The sequence below is a fragment of the Sylvia atricapilla genome, chromosome 2 (genome assembly GCF_009819655.1).
Source record: "Sylvia atricapilla isolate bSylAtr1 chromosome 2, bSylAtr1.pri, whole genome shotgun sequence".
NCBI classification, from domain to species: domain Eukaryota; kingdom Metazoa; phylum Chordata; class Aves; order Passeriformes; family Sylviidae; genus Sylvia; species Sylvia atricapilla.
Window position 1 is genome coordinate 45,205,619 of NC_089141.1, and position 25,007 is coordinate 45,230,625.

Below are 25,007 nucleotides of genomic sequence, written 5' to 3' on the forward strand. Positions count from 1 at the left end.
GAGGACGGACAGAATTGCCATCCCCCGCGCCTGGCCGCTCGGCAGCCCCAGGTAGGGGCCGCTGATTGACAGCTGTCCCCGCCCCCCGGCGCTCTCATTGGTCGCTCCCCACGCCGATCAGCGCTCGACGCCGCAGGGCCCTGCTTCCCATTGGTGGGCGTCGCCCCGCCCCTCGCGCAGGAGCCCTAAGGGCGGTGAGGGGGCGGGGCCCGCGGCTGAGGGGGCGGGGCGGCGGCGGCTTAGCCCGCGAAGGCGGCGGTGGCTGGAGCGGCGGCGGCCGGAGCGGGATGGAACGGAACGCGGCGCCAGGTGGGTGCGGGGCTCTGCTCCAGCCCCCCGCAGCCACCGTGCAGGGCGGGCAGGAGGGCGGGTGGCGGCGCTTAGAGGGTCCTTTCGCCGCCTTCGAGGAGCGCGGAGGGGGAGCAGCCGCTTTTTAGCGGTCCCCAGCCCGCGGGGATAATCCCGGCGCTGCCCTGCGGGAACCCCCTTTCTCCTCCCGGCCGCGGCGGGGGCGCCGGTGGGTCGCTCCGGAGCTGCTGGCTGTGCTCCGCTGGCCTGGGCTGAGCCGCCCGTCCTCGGGCCCTCTCGCCTTAGCTTTGTTCCGAGTCCTCCCGCCGGCCTCGGCCCCTCGCCGGTCCCCGGAGCCGCGGGGCGCCTTCCCCTTCCCCCGCCGCTCTCGCGGGGAGGCTCCGGAGCCCGCGGTGCGTGGTGTCGGGCACGGGCCCCCGAGCTGCTCCCCGCGTTCCCCGGAGCGCTCCGTCCGGGCAGCGGGAGCTCGGCGCCCGTGCCCAGGAGCCGCCCGCCGCGGGGCTCCTTCCCGGTGCGCCCCCCGAGAGCGGCCCCCGGCGGGGCACCCGCGCCGCTGGCTGATGTGCAGCGCTCTTCAAGTGCTTAGAAATAATCGTCTTTGGCTTTGAAGGGCGCTGGGAGCCCTTGACAGCTTGGGAACTTTTAAACCCTTCCCCGCCCCACATTTTGGTAGGTTTTTTGGTTTGGTTTTTTTTTTTTTTTTTTTTTTCCCCTACTTGGCTCTTGAGTTAATGTGTCGCTGAGGAGAAGTCCGGAGTCTGAGTGAGTGCAGGCGTGTGAGTGAAGACAGGGATTTATCACAACTGCTCCATGTCCAACACTGACCTAAAAGCAGAAAGAAATGCTTTGTTTATTCTCTTCCTTTCTGATATAGTTCAGTAATCGCTGCAGATAACAGCAGAAGGGCTGATAGTTTTAGGTTGAGCAGTAGTTGTGAAGTGGGGCCAGTGCTCGAGAGTGATGGGTTATTGGATACAGTTGTGAGATTCCTTGATAGAAAACACTTCAAAGCACAAATGGAGTAGTGTGTGTGCTGTTTGTGCAGGAATAGGAAGAAGCTGTAGTTTTTTGGGCCTCTTGTAAACTGCGGGGAATGAGGGGACAGTATTCCTTCCTATATGAAAAAGATGGGGGCAAATTATGAAAGCAGCCAGGAACTTTGAGAAACTTTGAATCTGGGGATGAGGAGGTTGTTTTGTCTTGCCTGTCATGCAAGACTGGCCTTCTTTTTAGAACTTTACATAGGGAATCAGAAAATATTACATTTAGAGGAGACAGACTGTTGTTTGGACTTTGGCTGATACAATATTTTCCATAAACTAATAGTGAGTGTACTTGAAGAGAGGGATGAAGTAATGGAATAAGGCTGCAGTTCTTATCCTCCAGTATGTTGTCCCACACTACAGTGGTCTGTAGTTCAGATGTGAAGTTATGTGGCCTCTAATACATGGAGGCTGACATGAGGCAAAATAATTACGCTGGAGTGGTGCTCAGGCTGCAGATCTGTGTAAGGTACTGGTTACAGTGCTTGCAAACTTCAAGGACTGAAGATTAAACCCTGTGTTTGAGCTGTGGAACTGAGCTTTGTTAGTTGTTATGCTACAGCTTTTTGCCTTTTAAGTTCTCATCAGAAGAAAATATGTTAAGATGGAAGGACAGTTACTGCCCAGAGGCCCCAAGTCATTCTTAGTAAGAATTAGGATGTTTTCTCTGCAGCTATTCATTTGAGACTAGGACCATACTATGTTTCCCTTAAATAATGTGGAAACTTGATTTGTTTCCAGCTGAATTCTGGGGATGAGTTGTGCAAAGCAAACTTTTTCTGTCCCTTGCTGGAAGATTACTTTTGTGTTTATATAGCTAGCGGCAGTATGAATGGAGTTATTAGGCAGTGAACACAGAGGTTTTGTTGTACATGAAATAATGTATAATTGAGCCAGTCCTCTTCTCGTTTTCCATGGCTATTTTCCTCAAATAAAGAGAAAATAGAAAACATTTTTTTAATCAGATACTGGAACAATAGTCTTGATTATACTCAATAGTTACAGAAATTGAATAGACTTTGTTAATCTTCCTATTTCTCCACAGAAGTATTAAAAATGACTTTACATGTCAAAAATAGAATTGCTTGTGCTTTAAAAAGGTATATTCTTAGCAGGAATAAGTTATTGTGGCTTCATGTTTGATTTAGATGGTATAACACATGTGATATTTCATAGTTAAAACCGGCGTAAATCTGATTTTTTTCAGTATGTGCCCTGGCTGTAAAACATGCCTCAAGGGATTGTGATTTTAGGAGTAGCAATATAAACTCCTTGTATGTCAGCTACTCTTTGGCGTGCCTACTTTAGCTCAGCTTTATTTACTTTATTCTTCAGTGAGAAGGAATATGCCATTAACTCTGCTGAAACAAGAATAATGTTGTCTGAGGGCAGTATTGCTGTATGGAGGAAAGAGAAAGAAAAGCCATCATCTGACAGATGATAGAGGGCTTTGAAGTATCTTATACAGTGATGAGAAGGACAGGGTTTCTGAAAAGGTGACCAAACCAGAGCAGATACTTTAGTGAAGGATTCCAGAGGAGCTGATAGCGGCTGAGTGTTTCCATCGCTGTATTGGTGTCACCTGGCCAGTTAATTAGCTGTCCTGCCTTTGCAAGTCTTCGTTTTTTGATTAAACTTCCCTGCATGAGCAGTCACATCTTAGTGTACGCTTTTGTTCTTTTGAGCAGTCCCAGAGCACTGTCTTCCAGAATTCTCTTCACTGCTTAGCATGAAGAAGGAGCAAAAAATACTGTTGGAGGTAATTTCAATCTGCTCTTGCAGGCCTGTCTTCGGCTGATGTGTACTTAATGTTGTCCTGTAACTGCACTGGTATCTAATACAGGCAGGATACTGCAACTCTTCTTGGACTTCTCAATTCACACGGGATGTGTTATTACTTCCTGGTTCATGTGTGGTTCCAGTTAAAATTGTTAGACAAGTTGTGGTCATTACTTTTGACTCGTATTTATTTTATCCTTGCTTGCGTAGGATCCTGAGCTATAGGTGGTGTATCCCATGAATTGCCCTTCTGGTGTAAGTTGCTGACCAGGCTGTGCGTGCCCATCGGGTCATGATACTAAGTTTTGTTAATTATCTCAGTAGCAGAAATACATTAGTATACTGTACTGATTGGTTTTGTCAGGCTAATTTCTTAGTTCTCTAACCCTAAATGGCATTCAGTGTATGGAGATCATTGATAGGATCAGATTACAGATGTCTTCCAGTGTAGGATATAACTGTGCTTTGCCTTTGGAAGTTTCCCTGTACAAGGAGTATGATGAGTTGTAGGCTGTCACTGCTTAGTCTCTTAAAAGGTGGAGGTAGAGGGTGACTATTAACTTCCCATATGGAAGGTTCACACACAGAATGCCTGTAATCTAGGAAAAATTAGTGTCTCGACCAAGAATTAAATTAAAGCACCTCGAGCCTTAGCTCTGTAGCAGAACTGACATAGCACTTACATTCTCTCCTGAGAACTTAGTCTGCCTTCAGAGGTAATAGTGACAATAACCTTGTTACACCAGACTTATTTGTTAAATTTTAACCAAACGTTTTCCTTCACATTTAACTCTTATTTATATCTAAGCTAATTTTTGATAAAAGCTGTTGAAATGTTGCACTGGGTTTTTTTCTTAACTGGTAAAGCACAGTTGTTTTTCACCCCTATTTTGAAAATTGAAATAACTGAAATATTTTTTAGCTGCTGATGGATGTAATTTCTTCTGCCACAAGAAGAACCAAAATGTTTGGGAAGAAGTTAAAAAATTTGTACAAACAGCTGGAGATCAAAATGGCAGCCTTTGTGCTGATTTAAGCTGCAGACTTGGAGCTTATCTTTGATTTCTTTATTTTTAGCAGGTGAGGTAGCTGGAGAATGATTTTGAAGGTTTCTAAGTACAGTAAATATTTGTTGGATTTGCTGGCTTTTATTTGTGTTAAGGATTTGTAGGTGTCTGGAATTTCAACATGTGAATTAGTTTTTCCTTTCACATACTGAAATCTTCTGCCATTGAACTGATGGTGTTTTCTGGGTCTGAAAACGACGCAGAATATATGGGAATTTTTTTTTGGCAAACCTCTCAAATCAGCAGAATTTTAGTAACTCCTTAAAGATTATTGGAGCCCCTCCCTCTCTAGCAAATATAATCTCTTTATTCTAACAGAGATTTGGTAGCCAAATTCAGTGAAAGAGGACGGCATGTGTTTCTATTAAGTATAAAGCTTAGAATGCCAGATTTTATTAAATATTTTGGTTTTGAGTATTCATTATAGTCATATCACTTGTATGCTTGAACTGATTTACATTTTCAAGGATATGTTTTAGAAGCAAAAAATTTGAGTGTTATTCAGTATTTCAGCTGATGAATCCTAGGTTTCTTGGGCGTATTCACAGTGGCAAACCATTTTGCTCAAAACAAGTAATAGTTGGAGAGCTTGTGTGTGTAATGGGCGATGCATAAGACATCAAAACATGTTACTAGTATCCGGTGAATGTTGGAATTGATTTCTTGAGGTTGGTTTTGAAATCACATAGTTGAAAAGGTGAGGATGAAGTGATGCCAAGGAAAACCATTCATCTGCTATGGACTTGGTGTTGTCCTAACAGAGCAGCAGGCAGCTGTGGGGACTAATGTGCCGTAAGACAAGGCCTGAAAAGCTTGTTTTATTTTGAAACTTCAAACAGCCTTTGGAAACTTCTTTGAGAAGTTCTTCTGGCTCATTACATGTGAATGGATAAATGAAATTTGAACTTGTGAATTAGAAAAGGGGCTTTAGTGGCAAGGTGGCTTTTTAGTTTGTTTTTCTGCTGAAGTTAGGTCTTGCTGATGAGTTTTCTATAGAAAATTCTCTGGAACTTATATCAGCACAGGTTTACTGCAGAGTTATTTCCTGGGAATGTAGTATTTTTCTTTTTAAAGCTTGGCTGCTGCTTTGAATGCTTGAACAGCTGCAAACATGGACAAGAACACATCACTTCAAATGAAGCCTTTGATTTCATGCTGACTTTGAAGGCTCTATTGTATCAATGTTTTCTGCACATGGAATACTGAAGTTCCTTTTCACCTCTGCATGCCAACTGGAGCTGGAATGGAGCTGCAATTAAATGTTAAGTCACATTTAAAGAGGATGTTTTGGTACTTTTATACAAGTGGTTTGGTTACAGTTTCAGGTTATTTAACTGAATAGTAGGAGAAAGGTATTTGCATTGCTGGACAAGCAGCTGTGCATGCCATGTGCTTTCTATCCACTCGTCTTTTGGCAGAAGGAACCAGGAACTAGCATTTCAGCAGCTCCTTTTTTTCCCTAGATGGAAGAGGTCCTGTCTCCTTCTGCTCAGCCAGCTTGCTTCTCTTGAAACTTTCCCTTCCAATTCTACAGGTTTTGTGCATGTTCACTGTAGCAATCGCTGTATGTTTGTAAAGAAAGAAAGTAAAGAAAGAGTTGCAAAGCTTGGGCATGGTGTGATATACCTGAAGGTTGAAAGGAAGAGCTGGAGATGCCTTCCAGAGGAGTGCCTGAGAATGTACCGAGGTATAATCTTTCAGCCCTCTCATGAAGTGTAGGTATGATAACTTTTGCCTCTGTCATCAAGCACTGCTCATGCCCTTGTAGATTATGCTGAAATTTCAGGTATCCTTTGATTCGAGGTGGGTAGCTCCACACAAGCACACACTGAATATTAGGAGCTACACCTAGTTATAGCTCAAACTATTCATGCTATTCATAAAGACAGACTTTCATGTCTAGTTGTGAAATTTCTGAACTGAATTTGCACTGGTAATGACAAGAGAGGCTTCCATGTTGGTGGACTAATAAGTAGTTAGGTTTTTTGCCTTAAGGATTTTTATTATCCTGAAATAGCTGCATCTGAAATACTACTGTAACATCATTTGGTTTCTGATATTTTTTCTAGAATACTTGCCATCTTACTGGAGAAGGTGTGTACTTTGTGGAATGTTGTTCTGGTTGCTGTACTGACAATTCTGAGGGCCTTGAAGCTTGCCTGGATCTGCAGGTTGGTGTCATGCTTGGTCACTCAGCTGGCTGAAGCTTTTTCTGACTAGTTGGTTTGATGCTGGAGCAGGTTTAGCAGTTATCAGTAGTTTTTGATCTTGGAGGGTGATGGCAAGGGTCTGCTCAATGGGCTTTAGAACTCTGCAAAAACTGGTGAGAGGCAGGTAACATACCACAGCTGGGGAAAATTTCAGAAATTCTGTTGTCTTAGCTGCTTGGAATGGACTAAATATTTTACATTACTTAGTAAATTGATCCATTTAGTATTTCTGTGAGTTATTAATGAAGGACAGAGTCAAATATTGTAGCAGATTGAACCCTCATCTTAAACCCTTGGCTTTTTGAAATGTACAGAAATAAATCTTATGTAGTATATAGTCCAATCTGCATGTTTCTGTTAGCCACTTTGTCTTTTAATCTGAAGCTGTTGAGGCAGCAGTGAAATAACTACCTTTAGTGGGTATGTAGTATTGCTGCTGCCTGTGACAATGGCTGCTGAAACCCCAAATCCATTGCCTTCTCTCCCTGTTCCATGCTTTAAAATGAAGCTGTTAATGTTTTGTGTGCCACTTCCTCATTTGAATTTTCTGTTCCATTTCCTCTTGCTGCAAACTCTCGCCGATGTGTTTTTTCTGAAGTCTTTTACTTCCCTTCGAAACTCGCTTCTATATCCTAGAATTTCCCATAAAAAAAAGATAAACATTATGATGAATTTCTGCTTTGTGACATTTCTAGTAAAACCCACGGATGCCTTATTTTTAGAGAGTAAAGTACTTGGAGATGTAAAAAAACCAAACCACAACAAAAACCCTTCCCAGTTGCCACATGCATCCCCAAAGAAATTTAAAATGGAGGGAAGTAGATGCAAGACATGAAGTGTAAATCGTTGCCAAATGTAAATCCTTCTTCCCTTAGCTGAGTGAACTGCTTACTATCAAATTTCTTTAAGCCACAGAATGTTGTTTTTGGCAGGAACATCAGAAAGAGTTTTCTTTCTTTTAAACAGTTGTTGTTTGGAAAACAAGCATATGTCTGGCATCATCATGGATTTCCAAAAGAGGAAAAAGTGATTTTATTTTCAAAACATATAGTAGAACTGTATTTTCAGCAGAATCAAATGTTAAATGCTTCTGGAAGCTTAAATATAATAGTGTGTCCGTGCAGTTGGTTGTCAAGGTTGAAACAACAAGCACAGTTAGCCTCAAAGCTGCTAAATGCTAATGCAGGCTTGGCAAGTGTTTTTCTCAGTGAAGTGAGCTGATGAAGTTAGAGAAGCACATAGGCAGCCTGTAAACTTACATGTTGAGGTTCAGGGATAAAAAAAATGCAGCCTCATTTTATACTTTTGGTCATGGTGATGTTAACTGTAAGACCTGTGACTCCAAACGTGTAGTTTGAGTATCCCCTCTATTATTCATCTTGGTGGATTTATTCAGTTAATACTTTTGAATATGAAGCATTAGAAAGTACACTGAATTAGGTTTTGTGAGCGTAAGGGATGACAGTCTAAATAGTGAACAGCTTTGGTTTGTTGCTCAAAGATAACTTTCTTCATGCCTCATCACAGGACAATAAACTCAGCGTAGAGCAGTCGGGTTACTCAAAGAGACTTGTCTGGGTTCATTCAGCTATAGGGATAGGCTAAGAAAGGAGAAAAATTATGTGCTTTAGCACTGGGTGGGAAACATCAGAGAGACTGAACTGTGAGGGTGAGAAGTATGGGTGTTGAATCTAGAGGAATAAAACTAGTGAATTTAATTGAGGTTTACTGAGAGTTGTTATATTTTCTTTAAGATGCTTAACCTGTTATTTTAGAGCTAAAATATGGAGAAAACCTTCAAACAAAAGATGTCTGAAATATGAAGCTTGAAGGACAAGAGTTCTTTTGTATTTTTGAGGCTTCTAAATCCACTCTGGACAAAATACTAAAATAAATGTAACTGAAGGAAGATAAAATTGTAAAAATAATTGAATTCCACTGTCGATTAGTTAATTTGCATAATATTAGTAGTGTTCCCTAAAATATGCCTTCCATACTATTTTTGCTCATTTCTGCATGTGGATGATGAAGTGTTCATCCTCTTTTCTTGTTCAAAGCACATAGGACTTGATGATTTGAATCAGATGCTTATCGGGTGTTAAAAGAACAAACTTGGCCTAAGTTGGAACCTTAAGCAGTATGTTTTTTTTGTAGACTGGAAACAACTTTTGGCGATTCTGGATATAAGAACATGACCTGTGGAACAGCTGGCCCATAAGTAGTAGTTCTGTTGCAGAACAGAGTAATTTGCATGTTAACTTGGTAGTAGGCCACTCCTAAATAAATTACTGCCTTTCTGAAGGGCAGAATATCTCTGTCCTGTTGTTATGTTTGAAAATTAGGTAGTTGTGAAAACACATGATCTTGAAAGTGTTGGGGGCTATCACCTCTTGTAAAAAAAAAAAAAGTGTGATTCCCATGGTAATCCATGGGAAGATTTTCTAAAATAGCAAAGCCAGCATGCATCTGCACAGAAAGGAACACTGTATTGTTTGGGATCAGATGACATTTTAAGTGGTACTTCATAAAGGAGGGTTTGAAAAAACCAGCAAACCCAAAACATCAACAAAAGCCTTCCAACAAGCAAGGTTCTGTGTCTTCTTGGATGACCTGTTTTAGTTGCAGAATTTGCCAGGGCTTCATAAACCTGTAATAACATGAATGTCTGACTCAAATAACTGTGGTGCTTACACCTCCTCAGCACTTGTTGTTCATAGAGGTCACATCTGAAGAGCTGCATGAGCACTCCAGACCGAGGTCAGGTGTGGTAGAAGAGTAAAGGCACCAGGTTCTGCATCTGGTGTGGCTTTACTTGCAACCTTCCACCCATCTGCAGCGCATGTGCTGGGCTCTTTGAACAAAGTCTTAGTGCACTGCATATCATAATTGAGCTTCCCTTGTTGGGTTGTCTTTTTTTCCTCTGTTGCTCTCTTGCCAGCACCAAGCAGCTGTTAAAATGAAGAGTAAAAGAGGAAGCCATGTGTCACAGCTGTGCGGCTCTGGCCATGCTCTCTGGGAACTGGAGTTGTTACTCTTCAAAGCTTTGTGTGGTTTCTGCTTTTTTATAGGGAGGTGGGAGGAGGTGGGTTTGAAGCTGTGCCACATTTCCTGCTGTCTTTTCTCTCTTCTCATCCTGGGATGAAGGGGTCAGTAATAACCAGAATATCTGGTTTGCTTCCATTTCCGAATGTACGCCACACATTGCTCTGGAGCTGTCAGCTGCTGCCTGGGCAGGCATGGCATTGCCCTGGGACATGGCATGCTTCCTTTCCTGTGACACATCCTGTGCCTCCACTTCTGCCCACATAGGGTTAAACAGAATAGATGCTCTTCAGATGAAAAAAAAAAAAAAATTCTTGCATGTTCATTGGCACCCCATGCCTTTCAGCAACCAGTTGCCACATTAAATGTTTATTTTTTTTCCCAAAAGTCAAGATATTTTGCATCTTACATGATGTAGATCAGTATTTAATTATCAGAGATCTAAATTATTTATAGTTTTAGAAATGTTAATAGAGGAAAGCAAAATTGAAATGGGTATTTTCTGGTTGTTGGAAGACTGAGGAAGGGATGCAGACAAGAAACCAATCCATAATAGGATAATTGACCTGCAATCACATTATTATGGAGAAATCTGAGATGTATATATTGCGTGTATTAGGTAATTTAAGTTTTGTTTGTGTCACATCATATCTTGGTTATTGTTTCTAAATCTCTTAAGGGAAATTACCTTGTGAGATGCTGTGTTTGTGGCAGCTGACTGCCTCTTCTTCCTCCCCCTCAGTAGAAAATACTAGGTGTGGCTGTGGATGTCACAATGAAGTAATCTGAAGGATAGGATTTATTGAATTTATGGGAATATGTAGTGGGAACAGGTAAAACTTGTCTCTTTAGTTAATATCAGCTGTGTGGTGTGGAATCTGATGGTAAGGCAGTAGATGACCTGGATGGTGTATGTGATTAGGATGATGAGTTTGATATTTTTCATTGCCCATATTAAAAAACTATTTTAAAATTCCTTTTTATGAAATCAAGTCTTAATTAAAACCATAAAAATCTCATGGTAACAGCAGGCACGATGGTTTTAAGCCACTTCAGCCTTCTTTTCAAAAGAAAAAGTGGACTTTATTTCACATACTTCTGGATTTCTGGTGATTTGTTTGATCTTCCTAAACTGCTAAGCTCTTCTACATTGAGTGAGATTTGAGGTCACAGATCCGTGCAAAACTGCTTTAGTTTAACTGGCTTATAAATAAAAATGTTTTTAACAAAAAAGACCCAAAAGAAACAAACAAAACTGCCTGTTGCATCTGGCCCTTTAAAAACAGGAGGAGGGAGGGAAAAAAAAAACCCTAGAGAAGTTAGGATAAACCTGAACCTGTAGCTAATGCTGGAGTATGCCAGCCTCTTTCAAGAGCAGCTTTCCAGCTGGAATGTAAAATGGAATAATTCAATACATAAGTTTCACCTGTTAAAATGCTTTCTGTCCCTCCGTTCTCACTCACCTTATTTCTTTGAATACTAATGTCCTTGATTCAGCCCTATAGGTCAGCTGTAAGGAGTCATTAACTGTTTAATTGCATTGAGTTTTAATTTTATAAATGGTAGCTCTTCAGTGATTAATCTGTATGATACTTATGTCTGTTTGAAAACAATTTATATGCTTTTTGAGGCTTTAAAATTGGAGAAAGCCCCCTCAATTTTCACCAATATCTTCCTCGTGATAAAACATACTGGTTTTATGTATATAGAGAGATCTGTATCTGTAGATACACAAGGCTTTATAAATAGTGAGAACTACCTACATTATTAGCTACATGCATACCTAAATATGTGCATATGAGAGAGCTGTTGATGAGAACAGAATTTTTCAGCTGGAAGGCACCTACAGCCATTATCCAATCCAACTGCCTGACTGCTTCAGGGCTGACCAAATGTCAAATGTTCTCTTGAACACTATCAAGGGTTGAGGCATTAGCCACCTCTAGGAAGCCTGTTTTAGGGTTTCACCTCTCCCTTGGGGATGGACACTTCCCAGTGTCCAGACTGAAGCTTCCCTGGTATCCTGTCACTGGGTCCCAAGGAGCAGAGCTCAATAGTTCCCTTTCCCCATCCCTTCCTCGGGAGGCTGTGGAGAGCAGTAAGGTCACTGCTCAGCTTCTGTTTCTCCAGATTAGACAAACCCCAAGTCCTCAGCCACGCATTACAGGACTTTTCCTCCCAGCCCCTTCTCCAGCTTTGTTGAGCCCTTCTGGACACGTTCAAGCGCCTTCACAACCTTTGTAAACTGTGCAGCCAAGAACAGCAGACAGTCTTTGAGATGAGGCCACACCAACACTGAAAGCACCAGGACAGTCTTCCCTTTGGCCTGGCTGGCAATGCTGTTTGATGCATCCTGGGATGGGCTTTGCCCTCCTGTGTGCCAGGGCCCACTGCTGACTCAGACTCACCTTCTGCCCACCATGTACTCCATATCCCTCTCCCAGTTCATACTCGTGTCTGGCATTACTTCATCCCAGGTGCAAAATTCGACATTTGGACTTGTTAAATTTCATGCTATAAATCATGGCCCAGTGTTCCAATCTGCATAGATCCCTCTGTAAGGCTCTCAGCTCCTCACAAAAGCACCTCCCAGTTTGGTATCACCAGCAAACTCCTGCAGCCAGATCATTGGGAAGTACAGAAACAGGACTGGCCCTGGAACTGATCCCTGAGGAGCATCAGTGGGGACTGGTCACTGGCTGGATGTAGCCCCCTTCATTTTGCAACCCTCTGAGCTCTGCCCTTCAGCCAGTTCTTCACCCAGCACAGCATGAACCTACTCATTCTGCAGCTGGACAGCTTGTCCGGAAGGATGCTGTGAGAGATGGTACCAAAAGCTTTCCTAAAAATCCAGAAAAACTGCATCTACTGCCTTCCCTTCATCCAGTACATGTCTGACATTATCAGAAAGTGTTACCAAATTTCTTAGTTAGGACTTTCCTTTTGTGAACCCATATTGACTGTGCCTGATAATTGCATTGTTCTTTAAATGCCTTTCAGTATTACTAGTATAATCTTTTCCTCCATAATTTTTCCAAGAACTGGGGCTACATGAATAGAAATGTAGTTTCTTGGATCTTCCTTCATACCCATCTTGTAAATTTGAGTAAAACTCAATCTGGATCATCAGGGACCTCTCTCAACTCTGAAGAGCTTTGGTAGATGGACTCATCTACAGCAGGGATGCTGCTGAAGCATCCAGTGGCTCCATCAGAACTCTGGGATGAATCTCATTATGCCCCATGCAGTTGCCACCATTATTCAGCTGATACTGCTGGTCCCTTAGAATTTCAGTGTCTGCATATGGAAAGTCACTGTTCCTATACTCATGGTCTTCCAACTTGGGACTGGGCAGCCCCAGGTCCATCAGTATTGTTACTGAGGCAACCTGAGCAGGAGATTGAGGGAGGTGATTTTGCACTTCTGCTTCGCTCTTGTGAGATCCCACCTGCAGTGCTGCATCCAGCTCTGAGGTCCCCAACATAAGAAGGATGTGGACACGCTGGAGCAAGTCCAGAGGAAGGCCATGAGATTAACCAGAGGGCTGTACCACATCTCCTGTGAAGACAGGCTCAGAGAGCTTGGGCTGTTCAGCCTGGGGAAGAGAAGGCTGTTCTTTGACAAGAAAAGATGTAATGGCTTTATACTGAAAGGGAGTAGATAGGAAGAAGCTCTTTACTCAGAGTGTGGTGAGGCGCTGGAGCAAGTTGCCCAGAGGTGTTGTGGATTCCACATCCTGGAAGTGTTCAAGGCCAGGTGCCTCTGAGCAACCTGGGATAGTGGAAGGTGTCTGCCCATGGCTGAGAAGTTGGAACAAGATGATCACTAAAGTCACTTTTAACCTAAGCCATTCTGTAATTCTGTGGAAAAAACAAACAACAATGAATGCCCTTGTTTTTAATTTACCCCTAGAAGTCACTTAATCATTTCTCACAGGTCCAACAGGTTTTTTTAGACCTCTTGCTATTTATGTACTTTAAAAAAGCCATTTAAGGGATCATAAAGCAGTTCCCAGTGGAAGCAAGCTTCATACTCAGTTGTGGTTTTTTAACAAAGAATATGGCCTTTTAGGAGTACCTAATAAGAGGGAAGGTGAAAATTTTTCCATATACACAGCTCTATATCACAAAGCATCATTCCGTCTGCTGTGGTGAAGGGTGTGCCTTCTGTTCTCCAAATATTAAATCTGAGTGTTCTTACGTTTTTTCATTTCTCTTTTATCACTAGACTGTGGGGGAATTAGCCATGGAATGATGTGAGTGGTTGCTTTCAGCTAGATCTAGATGTAAAAATATGTCTTGGCCCTGAACTGGGTGTGCTAGAGGGAGCAGCTGCTTGCTTGATCCAGGCTGTGACCATCTGCATAATTCTGATTCCATGGAACTGAAGTTAGCTGTCAGCTATGGCAGTGCTGAGTTGTTTAGTAGGACCTTGGTGCTGCCTCCTTTGCTGTTGCAGTTCCCTATTGGTGTGGTATTTTTTCCTGTTTTTAAAAACCGCATTAGTTCTGTTTAATTTCCCTTTTTGTCCTGGACATTCTGAAGTTTACTAGATTTCATTTTTCAGTCTTCAGGTGTCTCATTTGTGGTTTATGTGTGTATATGTGGTATTTTTGGCGAATGCTTTTCAGTGGGGTTCTGTGGCCTGTGCTGATTCATGCTTCCCTTACTCTGCTACTTCCCTCTAATATTATGAAACTGTAGGGTACAACCTGCATGACCCTCTAGTATTTCTGGAGAGGTATGAGTGAAGAAAATCTTAAGTTTTGTCCAGCAGAAGGTGAAATCTGGTAATTGATTTGAATGTTGGCTGTTAATGACCTGACAATATTTTTTGATTGATTTTGTCACCAAATTCAGGTATTTTAATGAAGCATTTAACTTGAAAGTCACATCACCTCATCTTGCACTAATCCCCTTAATGAACCCATAGGTTTTCTGTCTGGAGTACTTACACAAAGCATCTGTCTAGATGTTCATGCTTTTTGGTAGTGTCTGCTAACAACAAGAAGTGAGGTTGAATGCTCCAGAAAGTAGAATTTAAGGGACCTATTTTAACTAGTATTGAAGAATATGTTTCTTATTGAAAAACTGTGCTATGTAATGCTGGGTGAGTAGCAAGTGAAATTACAGAGATGCTGTCTGTCAAGGATGTCCCATTTTTACTGTTGTTACGTGAGAGTGGGGATCTGCTTGAGTGAAGCCATCAGTAAGGCCTAATGCTTTTGTGAGGCATTAGGGAGACATCTCTACAGGCTAGGAGGGAGCTCTTTGCTTTTCTTTAAACATCTGTACTCTGACCTTCTGGAGAAGGGTGCAGGGTGTACTGGGAGAAGGAGCAGACTGATAGTACAGAAGACCTGTACTGTGATATTATGATTGAAGAATTTAGGGATGGTGAATGCTGTCAGCAAACCTTTTCAAGTGTTTGAACACATTTTGATACTGATATCCCATCTGAAATCTCTTCCTTCTTAGAGGTATTGTCTTTCCTTTTGTCTTTCTTGGTGACAGAAGAACCCTTTATTTTTGGATCAAAGATAAGAGCTACTTCCTGTCTCTTGTGGTTGGTACTAGTAATTTGTGGTATAATCTTTGTTTGGCTTAATTTGCAGTAAAGAGTCAGTGTTGACCGTAAGAAGAGAGCGTAGTGCTGGACAAGCCTCTTGTTGAGACACCAAAGAGGTGATAGATGTAGGGATGGTCATGCTTCTTAGCAGCAAAGAATGTCTGACAAACCACTGTATTACTGGCTGGTTTGTAGGCTTGGTGGGCTGGCTTTTGTAGATTGCAAAATCTCTGAAGATCAAGTGTTTAACCTCAGATAAATTCCACAGAATGTTTAGAGTTTTGCAAGCCTGCTGTTTAGATGGATTTCCTCTGTCCAGTACTGAAGGACTGCTGTACTCAGTCAAGTAGTGAATATTTGTACCATAATCCAGTGAGTGAAATGGAATAAAAGAGACACCAGGTACTCCACACAGGTGGGATATTTTTAATTTATCTGCCCGTGCTCTGAAGAAAAACATCAAGAGCTTGAACTTGTTCCTTCTTCGGAAGGAGCTGGTGGCAAAGGGCACCTCTGCGTGCTGTGCCGAAGTCTGACTGTCAGAGTGGTTCTCAAGAAGATGCAGTGGGAAATTGTCCCTTGAGAGCTTGTCAAAGGGCAGATTACTCTCTGCACTCCAACACTCCAGTGTTTATCCCAACTAATTTTGCATTTCTGGATGCTGCAGAGACTCAGTGTTTGGACTAGACAACAGCAAGGGAATCTTTAATTAAAGACCACCTGGAAAACATGAACTATCAGGTCTTTGTGCTGCTTCTGTTCTGTGTCTGAATTTAAGACTGGGAACAAGTCTAAAACTTAAGACTGGAACAAGTCTAGCTTAAAGATAAGAAACTCTTGAGTTGTCTTGATCAATCTCATGAAGGCTGCTTAGGAGACCCCTTAGTTTTAAGTCATTGATTATATGGCTCTTTTACAGAAAAGCCCCCATGTGAGTGTACTTATGATCAAGGGAGACCTAACCACCAACTGATGTTTGGTTCTACTCTTTGAAGACTTCAGAACCTGTCAGAGTTACAGTAGTTTCTAAGATTGAGTTTCATGCTTTTAAGATTGAATGCATGCACAAATTTAACAAGGCAAACCAGTATTGAGGTTTTAAACAATTTCCTTTTTTGTGTGTATGCACTGGTAATGCAGTTACTTGAATTCAAACTATAGTGGGTAAGCTTTATATATTTCTCCATATATGAAAACATGTTTTAAAAACCCTCCCCCCACCCCAGAAAGACTTCAAAATAAAATCCTTTTTTCACCATTTTCATGATGACCTGCCATTTGGATACTTTTAATCCTCAATCTGTATAAAAGTTATGTCTTGCATTAAATCCTTTATGTTTTTTCCTGTGGATTTCTAAAGTAATCCTCTGTGTACCATATAGCTTGTTTTTCAAATTGCTTGCCTGTAATAGCCTCATATCTAGGAGTTTTGTTTAGAAAGCTTTAAAACGTCAATTTTAAACAAAATTTACTTGGATATAAATTTCATACTAGAAGTCTGTGTTACACATTCTATGTGTCTAAATTCATATCCTGTTGAAACTGTTTAGTACTTTCTGTAGCTCATTGAGTGTCAGTCATTAGTCAATGAATGCATCGGATGGGGCACTTGGCAGAGGAGTCAGTGATGTACTTGATAATGAGTAAGAATCTTTTTATAATGGCTTTTGTTGTTGTTTTTTTTCTTTCTTTCTCTTGGGGATTTCATGGGAAAGAAAGAAAGAATCCATTCAAAGGGGAATGTGTGTGTTTTCACAGTTGGGCAGTAGATGTGTACTGCTGGTTGCCACACATGGTTACCACAGTTAGTGGTGTACCAAAACATATTTTCCTTTCTGTATCTTGTTTCATAGCTATGTATCTTAAATGCAGAACACAGAGAATCCAATATTTTGTCTCTGGCCCTTTTTCAATGTTCTTCTTAAAAAAAAAATCACAAATATGATTACAGAAAAAAGATCTAAAACTGCATGACATTAACCACATCTTGATGTTTTTATTTAACCAGGTCAGGATTTATACTGAAATATATGTCAAGATAGTTGATTTGATTTTATTTCGCTGTGAAAGCTGAGGCGTGTCCTCACAGTGTGGTAATTCTTGGCTTTCTTTCCATCCCTGTATAGGTCCTATATTGTTGATCTGAGTGAGGAGTTCTTTCATCACAGGATGGATTCAAGGATCCTATTTATGTAGTGCAGCACTGCAGACATTGTGTAGATGTAAACGATGGAAGTGGTAAACTGCAGCACATGGACAAAAACATTCAACTCATGTGGGGAACTGAGCACTTCATAAGGTGCCTTTGCTGCTGAGGATAATGTAACGTGTAAATACTTTCTTAGTCACCCTAGTAGTTCTAGAGGGTTTAAGATCTATATAAAGTTCCAGTCACCTTGTACTGCAAGTGCCCTATGATGTCTGTTCTGTACTGTTTTTAATGTAGTGCTATTTGCTCTAAAGCAGATTTACTGTTTTCTGAGCCACAGGCATACATAAATCACTGCTGGTTGAACTCACTCACAGAATGCCTGGGTTGGAAGGAGTCTTAAAGAACATCTAGTTCCAATGCATTGCTATGGGCAGAACACTTTCCACTAGGCCAGGCTGCCCAGAGCCCTATCCAGGCTGGCTTTGAATATTTCCTAACTTCTCTGGGGAACACATTCCAGTGTCTCAATACCCTCACAGTGGAGAATATCTTTCCAATATATAGCTTAATATGCCCTCTTTCAGTTTAAAGCCATTCCCCGTTGTCTTTTCATTACATGTCCTTGTGAAAAGCCCCTCTCAAGCTCTCTTGTTGGTCCCCTCTTGGTACTGGAAGTTGCTGTAAGGTCTCCCTGGAGCCTTCTCCAGGATCCTGACTTCATAGGACAACATATCCTAGCCCCCCTAATAATCATTGTGGCCTTCCTGGAATCTCTTCAGCAGGTCCATGTCCATCTTGTGTAGAGTTAAGCTAATAGGATCCTGTCTGACATAATTTAACTGGGATTGTGAAGCTGTGTGTGGGAGGCACTTTCCCCATGTAGTACATCTGTCCTGGTAATGAGAACATGAATTAATTGTATGTATATGAGCCATTGCATTGTGTCTTTTTAGGACATTTTTTTCTCTAAACACATAAACACTTCAGTGAGGGCCAAGACCTTGACCAAGTGGTAGATTTTGTGAGCAAGTTAAGTAGAGGACAGTTATTTTATTTGGAATAGGTGGTTACTGCACCAGTGCTTAGTGGAATCAAGGTCTGGGCACATTAAAGCTGTGATATTTTGAGGGAAGATGAAGGGAAGTGGGCAAGGCACGTGGTGACAGTGAGCAGGCAGGACACTGCTGGGTTGCCTTTGAGAAATCTGTTTGGTGACTTTAATTGTGTCTTGCTCTTCTAGATGCTTTGTCTTTCTTAAAAATCACTGCTTGTAATTGTGTCCTTGAGATAGATGTTTCTTTTCTCTTGTAAATTTTAATTGTCTAAAATATTTAGGAAAAAAAATGCACAATAGCACCCTTTAAAAATATGATAACAGTATTAGCCACCTCTAAGCAAATGATCTGTTTTAGAGATAATTTTTATACAGTTCTTCTAGAAAGGGCATTTATATCTTAAATGCAAAAAACCTGAATTTATAAAAATTTAGTGTACGATTAAATACTAATCTGTAAGTCACAATGTTCTCTTGATGCTAGGTACTGTAATATTTTCGTGGAAACATCTCACTACTTAATTTTTGCAAGAGATTTTCACTGCTTTTTTTAGTCTGTTTTAGTGGGTTTCTGTTCAGTAATATTTAATTTGCTGTGAAGAATCTCTGAGGGGTTTAAGCCTGCTGTTTTATTGTGCGTTACTGTAGGCCATTACATCATTTTTCCATCCCCACAGTCTTCAAGTGGGTAAATGTTACTTTCTCTGCTCATATTTCTATTTAAAAATTGATTATAAAATAACACAAGCTATTTTGTTACCTTGAAAAAAATTAAGCTATATCATGAAATATTTAGCACAAAAGAGTTAAAACTGTCTGGATTCTACTCAAGCATATTTTACTAAGCTTTTTTTTAGCTGATCACTGAACCGAACCCCATTTTTAATGCATATTTTTAATTATTCTGTTACTGAAAGACTTAAGTTAAATTTGTCTTTGTTTGCAGAAAAAACCACCTGAGTGTGCTAGGAAGTTAGAGAGCAGCTGTCTTCTCAAACACTTAAACAGTACGGATATTCTGCACTCCTTTTTAAATGGTAAGTTATAGAGAGCTCTTACTGAACATTCCTTGTCACTTACTTTGCATTTGTGTGAATCTATTACAAATAGCTTTCAAGACTGTGATAAGTCCCTCAAACTGAAGACCAGTGATGAATTTTGAAAACTTGTCCAGAAGGTTTTGAGTTAGCCTTGGGAAGAAGGTTTATATTTTTGTGATGCTGAAGATGTGCTGTATTAGGCCTTGAAACAAATGTCAAAGGCATTGCTCACCCAGGAGACTGGTAGTATTTGAATACTAATCTTATTGTGTAGAAAACCGAAATAAATTTACTTTATTTGTGGTTGTTCATGAGATACTGGATTTATAAATTTGCATCTGTTAATTACTTTTGCCCACTATAATCTGTACTTTGTTGATGTATTGTCTAAGAGATTTAAACTAAATCTGCTGAGGTTGAATATTTGTTTGCATCAAAGTGCAACGGATAATAAAAGATTTGTATTTATTGATATTAAACTAGCTGTGTGGGGAAATATTTCCCTGCTCCCAATCTGTCTCTGCTGGTGCACTCAATGCCAGGCACCTTTAGATGAGGACTATCTGTTGTTGCATTGCTGGAAGAGTAGCACTTCCCTCACTGTGTGACATAAGAGATGAGACACACCTGGGGGTGCTAGTGAAGGACTGCTGCCAAAGTGCAGACAATTATGTTACAGCAAGTGAGGCTGATAAGGGTGTGCATGTATGTATTTACAGAGAGCTGCTTCTTGGTGTCTGCAGTGGGAGAGAGAAAGCTTTTGAGCAGGGGAGGAAGCTGAAGAGCAGGTTTATTCTTTCTTCTGAGAGGGTGAGGTTAAAAGTAGTATTAGCTACTTGTAGGAGAGACTGTTTTCTTCCTGCATTGCATGCCACAGTGCTGCCTTTGGCAGAGACCACAGCCAGCCTTGCTGCAGGGTCTTTGAGAAACAGTAAAGTATGCAGCAGTGCTTTAGGAGACTTGCTTAGGATACTGTTCTCCTGTGTCCTAGAGCTGTCCCTGTCTATAACCCTGGCTATGATCCTTTGCCACAGTTTTTCCCTCAGCTGAAAGTCACTTATGCTTATTTCAGTTTTGAGTTCTGAGGATTTGCTTGGTAATACTCCAGATGCTCTTCAGCATATATGTTCTGAAAGAGGTTGCACTGTAAGTTAGGAAAAAGAAGAATTCTGGAAAAATGTGTACATTCACAATTTCAAGTAGGAAACTGTTTTGAGGAATGAAGGAATAAGGAAGTAATATGGTGCACACAGGGGTGGGAGAGTTATAATAACAGCTTTTGATAGAGAAGGGTGAAAGAAAACCCAGTCTTTCCCCCTTTACCACTTTTGCATTACCCATTAAATGGAAAGGTTATATACTGGAATAATTTGGAAAAAAGACCTTTTGCTATAAGTGTCAAAAGTGGAGGAAGTGTGTCAGGGAAAGTCTGCAAAAAACCCCAAATGCACATATCAGACGCTGAAAATACGCTTCACTACTAGATTATTAGATTAGCATATTGCTTATTATTTAATGAAGCTTTGAATGTTACAACATGGTTGTATTTCAGTTGCATTTTGTTCTGAACATCATTGCTTTTATTTGTGGGAAGCTACAGAAATGAATTACTACAGGAATAAGAACCTTGGTTTTGGAATATTTTACCTAGGTTATATTTATGCATTAAACTTCAAAAAAGTATTTTGAGATACTTGCTGTTCATTCTCAGTGTAGTTTTAGCAAATATTTTTTTCTGGTTTTTTTTGTGCAGTTTAAGTCCAACTTTCATGTAGAGTTTAATTGTAGTGTCTAGTGTTTAACTAGTTGGGAGTTTATTGTAACTGATAAGTGTGTAAAGACAATGCCCAACATACATGAAAATATCAACCTTTTAATTTTTTTAAAAAAAATTATAATCTAATTCTAGTAAACTAATTCTAATTTCTGGTTGAATGTTGATCATTCCTGTATCACAACCGTTCTGATTGGACATACAATTTGGAAACTACCTGATCAACAAAATGAGAAACTTGTGCTTAAAATAATGGTTGATTTCTAGAGAAATGTAATGTATTTTCTTTTTAAATATATATTCAAAGAATTTCACTTACAAGTAATAATAAAAAATTTAAACAACTTAACTCACCTGTTCTGCATGTATAGTAAGGCATTTGAATTTGAAATTGCCATTCATTTTGTTGCTTGGGTTACAGTTGTGCCTTGTCTTGCTTCTCTGGATTTCCTTCTCAGTTTTACTAATATAAATTCCCCCAAAGGTTGTCAGGTTGATAAAAGCACTATATTAAATGTTTGTAAGAGTTGCTGATTGCTTAAAATGCTATCCTGTGTGAGTAGCATGCACTAGCTTTTCTAAACGTGCCTTATAAACCTACAGCACCACAGTACAAAAGTGTCTTCGACAAAGAAAGTTCGAGAGGCAGGTAGTGAGGAATGGAATACCAGATGTGGGACTTGAAAACAGCCTCTGATGCATACTAGCCCCAGCTGTCAATTCAGTAGACTACCAGAAAAAATCTTTGTCATCACACACAAGCATTCTAAGAAGTATACCTTTATACTTAGTTTGGCGGATAAAAATACTGGGTACTCAGTTACATGTTTTGAAACAAGATGTTAAAATTATGTTTGTGATTGCTGTGTGAATAATACTTTTGCAGTCTTTAGAAGTACTTTTATTGGGAAAGTAACTTGGGTATTTTTAGTCAGGGTTAAACCAAATTTATGTGCCAAGACTTTTCCTGTACTGTCTGACTCTTCAGTCATGTAACCTGTATCCTTTAACCTTCATGGCTTCTAAATGATAGAATTCCTTAGTAACTTAAAGGTTTGATTTAAAGCAAACCATTAAGAATATTCCCCTGAAAGAAAGAAGCTTTTCAGAATGGGGCAGACTGAGTGTGAAAAGTAGGTTGGGCAGGATAGAAATAGTCTCTGGAGAATGGTGGAAGGTTTTTGGACTACTTGACCAGCCAAAAGCTGCAGATCACTGATTGCATAGCAGTGGATGTGGGGAGTAGCAGGACAGTGTTTTCCCAATGGTCACCCTAGGGGTGGAAAAAAACCTGTGAGAAAGGTGAAAGTATTGCAGAATTCTTGCATTACAAGTGGTAGGACCAGGATGAGATGGAATTGGTTTTGAGAGAGACTAACTTAGAACATGATAGAGAAGTGAGCACAGATTTGGATCTTGGGGTATATTCATTTTCTAAGAGCTTTTTCTTGTTTTCTGTCCGACTTTGATGTTAGGAGAGGCTGAATATTTGGGCTTATCTCTTTCCTGTCTGGGGTTAAACTGTCTTCAGTATGCATTTATTTATGTTTTGGACTTGACTGCATGGAGTTGAATTAAATTGCAGCCTGGCAAAATGGGTTTGATGTTAGCAAATGTCTTCTCTTTATGTATTGAAAGCGGTGTCTGCCTTAGCATGTTCATCACATACAGAAATATTCTTTGTTATCGCTGTCTGAGACTCGGAAATTTTCATTTCTGCAAATAAATGCAGTCATTGGCCTCTTCTCTGAACTTTTCTGTGATTGGCATCATAATAACTTCCTTCTGAATTATGCAGCTATTGCACAGGGATCTGCTTGAAGATGAGGTTTAAATCTTGGTTGTCTGTGCAATGATTAAATAAATCAGCTTCTAAATTTAACTGATGTAGTTAAATTACTGCTTGAACTGTGTGTAGATTAGTCTCTAATGGCTTGATTTTTTCCATATGTGCCTGTAGTCTGTGTAAATTACATTGATTATTTTAAAGTGTAGTTAAGAGCAATGTAAGTATTGATACGTTTGTTACATAATTTGGTGGGGTATATGGAAGATCCATGTAATCATAGATAACTTTAAATTGCAATCTTTGAGAGTTGGAGTCAATGTGTTTGTGCCTACGGTCACCCTGTCAGTCCATAAAAACAAACTGGTCTCCAGTCACAGCGGGTTTTTGCTCGGTTTGATGTGATTTTCAGCCTCAGGAAGGGTGCCAACAACCACATCATTGCCCACTGGAGCCTCATCACAGAGATGGCAGTAGCAGTCCTTTTTCTGTGTAGCAGCCAGCTGGTCACAGCTGTAGTTAAGAAATCTATTCCTCTTGGACTCGAGGATCTCATCAGCTCAATGGGTTTTAAACTAATAATTACATTTCACAGGAGAAGATTTTATCACCAATATAACAACAACAGCACTGCTGTGAGGGAGACAAGTTTAAAGTAGGTTCAGTTCAGAATTCAGCATCTTTCTTTGTTTCTGTTGTTTGTTAAAGAAGAACAAAAGCATACTGAACTTTAACATTCCAGGATTTAATCCCCCCCCATCCCCCCATGGTTTTCACTTCAACATGTTTAGGTTCACAGTCTACTTACTAATGTTAAGAATGAGCATCTAGGAAATCTTTTTGTTCAAAGCCATTTAATGATAGGAAATATTGAAAGTGTTTTGGTCCAGTGTGCAAAATACTTTGAAGCCAACTCACGACAAAGTTCACTGCTAATCATTGTGGAACTGAACGGGTGAAAAGAATCAATTGGGTTTTTCTTTCTTTAGAAATAGGTGCCCTATTTCAAACTGCTTTCTTTAAGTTTACAGGAGACTACCATGATCATCAGCATCTACATGGCTGCGCTTTTGTTTTTTAAATTCAGGAGTAAAATTAAAGCATACTTCATCCATACTCATTGCAATGTTATACTGTTCCTTGTAAATAAAACATTAACATTTAAAGCTTCCTCATTTATTATTCAGTTTGTGTATTTCATGGAATGGATAAAGATGGAAGGGGCCACAGGGGGTCATCTGGTCCAACCTTCCTGCTCAAGCAGGGTCATCCTAGAGCACGTAGGACAGGATTGTGTCCAGATGGTTCTTGACTATCTCCAGCGAGGGAGACTCCACACCCTCTCTGGGCAGCATGTTCCAGTGTGTGGTCACTGCACACTGAAGAAGTTCTTTCTTACATTCTGGTGGAACTTCTGTGCATCTGTTTCTGCCCATTGCTTCTTGTCTTGCTGTTTGGCACTGCTGAGAAGAGCCTTCGAGCAAAACCAGACTGCCTTAAATTATCTTGTTGCAGCTACAAAGTAACCTCAGCTATGCATTAAAACAGTTTAAAACGAGGCATTAATGGCTCCTTAAAAAATAGAGTACTGAGTCTTTGCGGATAGCTGCCTGGTCTGTAACCTGCCAGCATTTCATAAGCTAGGTGTATTTTCCTTATTGTTTGGGGAGAAGCAGTGTTTACTTCTTTGGAAAGAGTTGACTGTGCTATGGGGTGTGTTGGAAGACTTTTCATATTCAGATAAGAACACAGCCTTTGAATAGAATGTTTTACACTGACAGTGAGAGGGGAGTTTGGAATGTCTCTGGGGAGTGGATAGAAAAGGGGGAGGAGCAACTACCCAGTCTCATTCTTTTAGTTACTAGACTCTTTCTTCTTTCTTCTGAGAGTAAGAAACAGTCTTTAAAATCTTTGACTAGTAAAGAGTTTCAACAATTAAAAAAAAAGAAAGATAAATGTTTTGCAGCAAATAGGCCTTGTTGGCAAACACTGGATTGTAAAACTGCAGGGGTGAAAGGGTAGTTGAAAGGATTAGTTTGTATCTCTTTTAGTTACCCATGCCTCCAACTCCTGTTGGACCAGCTGGCAACTTCCAAAGACATGGTGGGACACAGCATTGCAGAAGTGAGGTGTAGAGAGCAGAGTCCAGGTTAGTAAAGTGGGTGTAGGGCATGTGAAGGATG

At 40.6% G+C, this 25,007-nt stretch overlaps 1 protein-coding gene across 2 annotated transcripts in view; it reads left to right on the plus strand.

Moving 5' to 3' along the window:
* Window positions 1–238: 238 nt before the first annotated feature.
* WASF3 (WASP family member 3) overlaps window positions 239–25,007 on the plus strand; it is a 65,695-nt gene continuing 40,926 nt past the window's right edge. For both annotated transcript variants that reach the window (XM_066313101.1, XM_066313100.1), the window contains exons 1-3: window positions 239–309; window positions 19,171–19,261; window positions 19,984–20,052. The gene's annotated coding sequence lies outside the window, so the exon portion shown is untranslated. The remainder of the gene's footprint in view (window positions 310–19,170; window positions 19,262–19,983; window positions 20,053–25,007) is intronic.